Source organism: Cebus imitator, unplaced genomic scaffold (genome assembly GCF_001604975.1).
Source record: "Cebus imitator isolate Cc_AM_T3 unplaced genomic scaffold, Cebus_imitator-1.0 Scaffold59, whole genome shotgun sequence".
Taxonomy (NCBI): Eukaryota; Metazoa; Chordata; class Mammalia; order Primates; family Cebidae; genus Cebus; species Cebus imitator.
The window spans coordinates 632,487-638,967 of record NW_016107374.1 but is presented as its reverse complement, the minus strand read 5'-3'; the positions used below and the strand labels follow the sequence as shown (position 1 = coordinate 638,967).

General features: G+C 38.6%; 1 protein-coding gene across 3 annotated transcripts in view; it reads left to right on the top strand.

The window, feature by feature from the left end:
* Positions 1 to 6,481, top strand: part of PPARA (peroxisome proliferator activated receptor alpha) — an 84,649-nt gene that overhangs the window by 29,034 nt on the left and 49,134 nt on the right. Inside the window, exon 1 of one of the 3 annotated variants that reach the window (XM_017529459.2) lies at positions 3,664 to 3,774. The exons of the other annotated variants lie outside the window; for them this stretch is intronic. The gene's annotated coding sequence lies outside the window, so the exon portion shown is untranslated. Of the gene's footprint in view, positions 1 to 3,663; positions 3,775 to 6,481 lie in introns of those variants that run through there. 3 annotated transcript variants of the gene reach the window in all.

Sequence of the window (6,481 nt, the reverse complement as noted above, 5' to 3'; positions counted from 1 at the left end):
TTCACTCTTGTTACCCAGGCTGGAGTGCAATGGCGCGATCTCGGCTCACCACAACCTCCGCCTCCTAGGTTCAGGCAATTCTCCTGCCTCAGCCTCCCGAGTAGATGGGATTACAGGCACGCGCCACCATGCCTGGCTGATCCTTTTATTTTTTAAAACTGCCAAACTAAAAATCAGAAAAGAGAGAGAAAAAACTGCCAAACTGTTTTCTAGAGTGTCTGCACCATTTGACGTTCCCACCGGGAATGTACGAGTGACCCGTTTGTCTGTGTCCTTTCAAGCATTTGGTGTTATCACTATTTTTTATTTCATTCATTTGATAGGTATGCAGTGATATCTCACTGCGGTTCTAATTTGCCTTTCCCCGGTGGCTGATGATGTTAAACATCTTTTCAGGTACTTATTTGCCATTTGTATATCCTCTTTTGTAAATATCACTTCATGTCTCTAGCTCATTTGCTAATTGGACTGTTTGGTTTTTTAATTGTTTGGTTTTGAAAGTTCTTACATAGGCAAGATACTGTCCTTTGTCAGACATTTAGTTTCATGATCCATTTTAAATTAATTCTTTAAGATGTAAGACTTAGTTTGAGGTTCTTCTCCTGCTACCCTAATGGATGTGCAGTTGCTGTAACAGCAGTTTTTGAAAGGCTGTCATTCCTCACGGAATTTTGCACCTCTGTCCAAAGTCAGTTGGGCCTGTTTGTGCTGGTCTGTTTCAGAGTTTTTAGTCTGTTCCATTGGCGTATGTGTCTGTTGCTTCTCCAGTACCACACTGTATTTACTACTGAGTAGGTCGTATCATTAAGTAGAGTGATTTCTCCCACTTTATACTTCTTTGCAGATTGTTTTAGCCCTTATAAGGCATGTGCCATGCCTTTCTGTGTAAATTTAAGGGTAAGCTTATCTAGATCAATAAAAACTATTGCTGGGATTTTGATAGGAATTACACTAAACCTACAGATCAACTTGAGAAGAATTAACATCTTTATTATGTTGAGTCTTTCAATCCATGAACATGGTATGTTTCTTCTTTATTTAGGTCTTATTTGATTTTTTTTTTTTTAATTTGAGGCAGGATCTCACTCCATCACCAAAGCTGGAGTACAGTGATATGATCATGGCTCACTGCAGCCTTGATCTCCTGGTCAACCCTCCTGCCTCAGTCTCCTGACTAGCTGGGACTATAGGTACACTCCACCACATCTGGCTAATTTTTTTTTTTTTTTTCATTTTTTTGTAGAGATGGGGTCTTGCTTTTTACCCAAGCTGGTCTTAAACTCCTGGCCTTAAGCGATCCTCCCAAAGTGCTGGGATTTTAGGCATGAGCCACCACACCCAGCCTTCTTTGATTTTTTTTTCCATCAGCATTTTATAATTTTCAGTATACAGATCCTATATATGTTTTGTTAGGTAATAAATACCTAAGTATTTCATTTTCTTTGGAGTGATTGCAAATGGCATTGTTGTTTTTAACTTTTATTTCTGAATGTTTTTTGGTAGTAGATAGAAATGCAATTTATTTTTGTATGCTGATCTTGCAATCTTGCTATATTCATTTCTTAGTTCCAAGAGGGTTTGTGTAGATTCCTAGGGATTTTCATGTCATTGCCAGTAGGGAGTTTTATTTCTTTCTTCTCACCGGCATGCCTTTTATTCCTGCCTTATTACAATAGTTAGAACTTCCATCACTACGTTGAGGAAGAGTGGTGAAAGTGGACATCGCTGCCCTTGCTCCTGATCTTAGTGGGAAAACATTCAGTCTTTCTTCACTTCACTGAGAATATGTTAGCTGTAGGTTTTTGTAGATGTTCTTTTTCTAGTTGGAAGAAATCTTTTCCAAACTTGTTGAGAGTTTTTATCATGTGTGGTTATTACAGTTTGTCAAAATACCTTTTCTGTATCAGTTAATAAAATCAAATGATTTTTCTTCTATAGCCTATTGACATGGTGGATTACCCTGATCAATTTTCCAATGTTAAATAGCCTCGCATACCTGGAATGAATCTTACTTGGTCATGGTAAATAATTCTTTTTATATATTGTTGAATTTGATTTGCTAATGTTTTGATAAATACTTTCATGTCTAAGCTCATAAGCAAAGGAATGAATCTTACTTGGTCATGGTAAATAATTCTTTTTATTTATTGTTGAATTTGATTTGCTAATGTTTTGTTAAATACTTTCATGTCTAAGCTCATGAGCAAAACCGATCTGTAGTTTTCTCTATTTTCTATTAGCGTTGTTGAGTTTTGTTGTCAGTAATATTAGCTTCATGAAGATAAATTGGGGAGTCTTTCCTCCTCTTCTACTTTTTTTGGAAGAGATTCTATAAAACTGGTATAGTGGTATTTCTTCTTTAAATGTTTGGTAGAATTCTTCCTTCTGGGCCTGGGAATGTATTTTTCAGGAGATTTTAAAATCACAGATTCAACTTTTAAATGGTTATAAAGCTATTGAAACTGTTTATTTTTTCTTGGTTAAGTGGGATAGTTTGTAGCTTTTGAGTAATTGATCTTTGTGTTTTTTTGTAGAATTCACTAGCTCGAAATTGTTTGTATAGTTTCTTATGCTGGTGCAGGATCTGTAGTGATATTCTGTTTCATTCTTGAGATTGGTGATTTACGTCTTGCCTCTTTATTTTTGTCAGTTTTGCTGAAGGTTTATCAATTTTACTGATTTTTTTTAAAAAACAGCTTTTTCATTTCACTTTATTTTCTTGATTGTTCTCTGGATTTCCATTTCATTGATTGTTCTCTTTATTATCTCCTTCCTTCTGCTTGCTTTGGTTTATTTTGCTATTCTCTTTCTAGTTTCTTGATGTAGGAATGTAGCTTGTTGTTTTGAGATTGTTCATCTTCTCTATTGCAAACATTTAGTAATATATATTTCTGTCTCAGCACTGCTCTTGCTGCAGCCCATGTATTTTGATATGTTGTATCTTTATGTCTATTCCGTTCTATGTTTTTCTTTTTGTTTTTTTTTTTTTTTTTTTTTTTTTTTGAGATAGAGTCTCACTGTGTCACCCAGGCTGGAGTGCAATGGTGTGATCTCGACTCACTGCAACCTCTGCCTCCTGGGTTCAAACAATTCTCCTGTCTCAGCCTCCCAAGTAGCTGGGATCACAGGCGTGCACTACCACACCTGAGTAATTTTTGTATTTTTAGTAGATACAGGATTTTACCATGTTGGCCAGGCTGGTCTCAAACTCCTGACCTCAGGTGATCTGCCCGCCTCAGCCTCCCAAAGTGCTGGGATTACAGGCATGAGCCACCGCGCCCAGCCCAGTTCTATGTATTTTTATGTCTTCCTTGAGACTTACTCTTGACCCATGGATTATTTAGAAGTGTATTGTTGAATTTTAGAACATTTAGAGATATTCCTATTGGTTTTCTATTACAGTTTAAGTTCATTGTGATTAAATTATATACTCTGTATGTCTTCAATTCTTTTAAATTTGTTGAGGTTTGTTTAATGGCCAAAGACATGGTCTCGTTAGGTAAATATTCCATGGGCTTTTAGGGGGAAAAAGTGTACTCTGGTGTTGAATGGTGTCTTGGTCCATTCAAGCTGCTGCAACAAAGTACCATAAACTGGGTGATTTATAAACAACAGAAATTTCCCTCTCACAGTTCTGGAGGCTGAGAAGTTCAAGATCAGAGTAACAGCAGATTCGGTGTCAGCTGAGGACTTGCTTCCTGGTTCATAGATAAGAGCTACATACATGTTTAGGCCCATCATGTCTTCCTGGTGGATGGATTCTGTTATCCTTAGGTGATCCTTCCAGTACTTTTAAAAAAGAATCTGTTTAATAGCCTACTAGTATTCTTCCTTTCCTATTTTATTGATAATTCATTAACCCTAACATCATGTTTATGTCAGGACTGATGACAGTATTTTACGTGAAAATTTTATAGTATTGGAGGCTGAGGCAGGAGAATCGCTTGAGTCCAGGAGGTGGAGTTTGCAAGGTTTCAGTGAGCTGGAATTGTGCCACTGCACTCCAGCCTGGGTGACAGAACAACACTCCATCTCAAAAAAAAAAAAAAGATAATATTATATCCTCCATGATTCAAAGTGAACTTCAAATAATCTTATATAGTCTTAGTTCTGGGATGCATTCCAGTATTGAGATGAAGCAGGGATTTGAGTGTTTGTGAGGGGAGGGAGGTGTACCAGAATCTAGGCCATGAACACAAGAAGCCATATCAGAACCTCAGCTGTATACCAATGAGATAGATCAGAACCTCAGGCGTGTACCTGGGGAGACGACAGATCAGAACCTCAGGCGCGCCTCTTGTGAGACAGGTCAGAACCTCAGGCATATACCCAGTGAGATAAGTCAGAACCTCAGACGTATACTCAGTGAGACGTGTCAGAACCTCAGGTGCGTACCAGTGAGATAGATTAGAACCTCAGATGTGTACCCGCTGAGACAGATAAGAACCTCAGGTGTGTAATCAGTGAGATATATCAGAATCTTGGGTATTTACGCAAAGAGGTATAGCAGAGTCTCAGGTATATACTCAAGAAGGCATCTTAGGGTTTCAAGTATCTAGCTAAGGATTTTTGTGTCAGGATCTCAGATTTACACCTAGGGAGGTATAATCTGTAAAACAATATTAAAGGATATCATAAAATATGTCTACTTGTTAGAAGGTGACATGAGTTTTAAACAGTTAGAAAATATACTGGCTGTGGCCTTGTAACCAACTTATTATGCCTATAAAAATTACAGGCTCCAAGGTCCAGGACAGAATATAGGAGAGTGACTTACCTTCTCACCTGAGACAACCAAACCTCCAGACAAATACATAAAATAATGTTTTTCAAGATGCTGAACATCAGCAGTGAAGGGCACTGATGGTTGTAAGACAAACAGGTGAGAGGTGTGGCTTGAGAGTTTCCAGGCTGCAGTGCAGAGAGGGGAAACTGAGGCAGATCTTGACAGACTTCCTCAGTTGACAAAATAGAGCTGAGAGTCCAGGGAGACCATGGCTTATAGATGATCCCAGGCAAAGCATTAGAGGAGCAAGCCATACACAGAGGGATCCAGAGATCTGCCGAAGCACTGCTTGCTGCATGCATGTGAGCAGAACTACCTGAGACCAGGTAAAGAACCATCTGAGAAGATTAGCAGGAACAGTGCCCAGCACTCGTGCCAGCCAAGTAGTGCCCTGTGCTCACGCAGAGCCAGGAACATGCAGAGATCTGAGTGTTTGTTAGAAGAGGAAGGTATATCAGAATCGTGGGCATAAACATAAGGAGCCATATCAGAATCTCTGATATGTACACAGTGAGATAGATAAGAACCTCAGGTGTAGATGCAGTGAGATAGATAAGAACCTCAGGTGTAGACACAGTGAGATAGATCAGAATCTCAGGTGTAGACACAGTGAAATAGATCACACTCTCAGGTATCTACCCAGTGAGATAGATCAGAATCTTAGGTGTCTACACAGTGACAGAGATCAGAATCTCAGGTGTAGACACAGTGAGATAGATCACAATCTCAGATATCTACCCAGGGAGCTAGATCAGAATCTTAGGTGTCTACCTAGTGAGATAGATGAGAATCTCAGGTATATACACAGTGAGATAGATCAGAATCTGAAGTGTGTACCCAGTGAGACAGATTAGAAAAGATTAGTGAACTAGAAGGCATAACAACAGAAACTATTGAAAAATGAAGCACACAATGAAAAAAGAATTTTTTAAAAATGAAAACACTTTAATGAACTGTGGAATGACTTTAGGTAGCCTGATATATGTAAAACTAGAAAAAAAGAAGAGAGACAGAAAAAAATATTTGAAGAAATAATGAGACCAATGCACTGGAAGAATTTAGTTCTAAAATATGCATCTAATAACAGCTTAAAAATACGAGAAGCAAAAACTGATAGAATTGGAAGGATACATAGACAAATACACAATTATAGTCAAAGTCACAGAACAAATACAGAGACTATCAGCAGAAAGGAGGACATCTGAACAATATTGACAACCAGCTTGGTATAATTGACATTTATCTACAGAACACCAAAAACAGCAGAATATTCATTATTTTCAAGCACATACAGAACATTTACCAATACAGATTACATTCTGAGCAAGTCTCAGTAAATTTAAAAACATGCAAGTCATCCAAAATAGATTATCAGACCATTATGGAATTAAATTAGATGGTGGCTGAGAGCAGTGGCTCACACCTGTAATCCCAGCATTTTGGGAGGCCAAGGTGGGTGGATCATGAGGTCAGGAGTCCAAGGCCAGACTGGCCAACATGGTGAAACCCCATCTCTACTAAAAAATACAAAAATTAGCTAGGCATGCTGGCTCGTGCCTGGAATCCCAGCTATTTGGGAGGCTGAGATAGGAGAATTGCTTGAATCGGGACCCAGGAGGAGGAGGTTGCAGTGAGCCGAGATTGCACTACTGCACTCCAGCCTGGGCTACAGAGCAAGACTCCATCTCAAAAAAA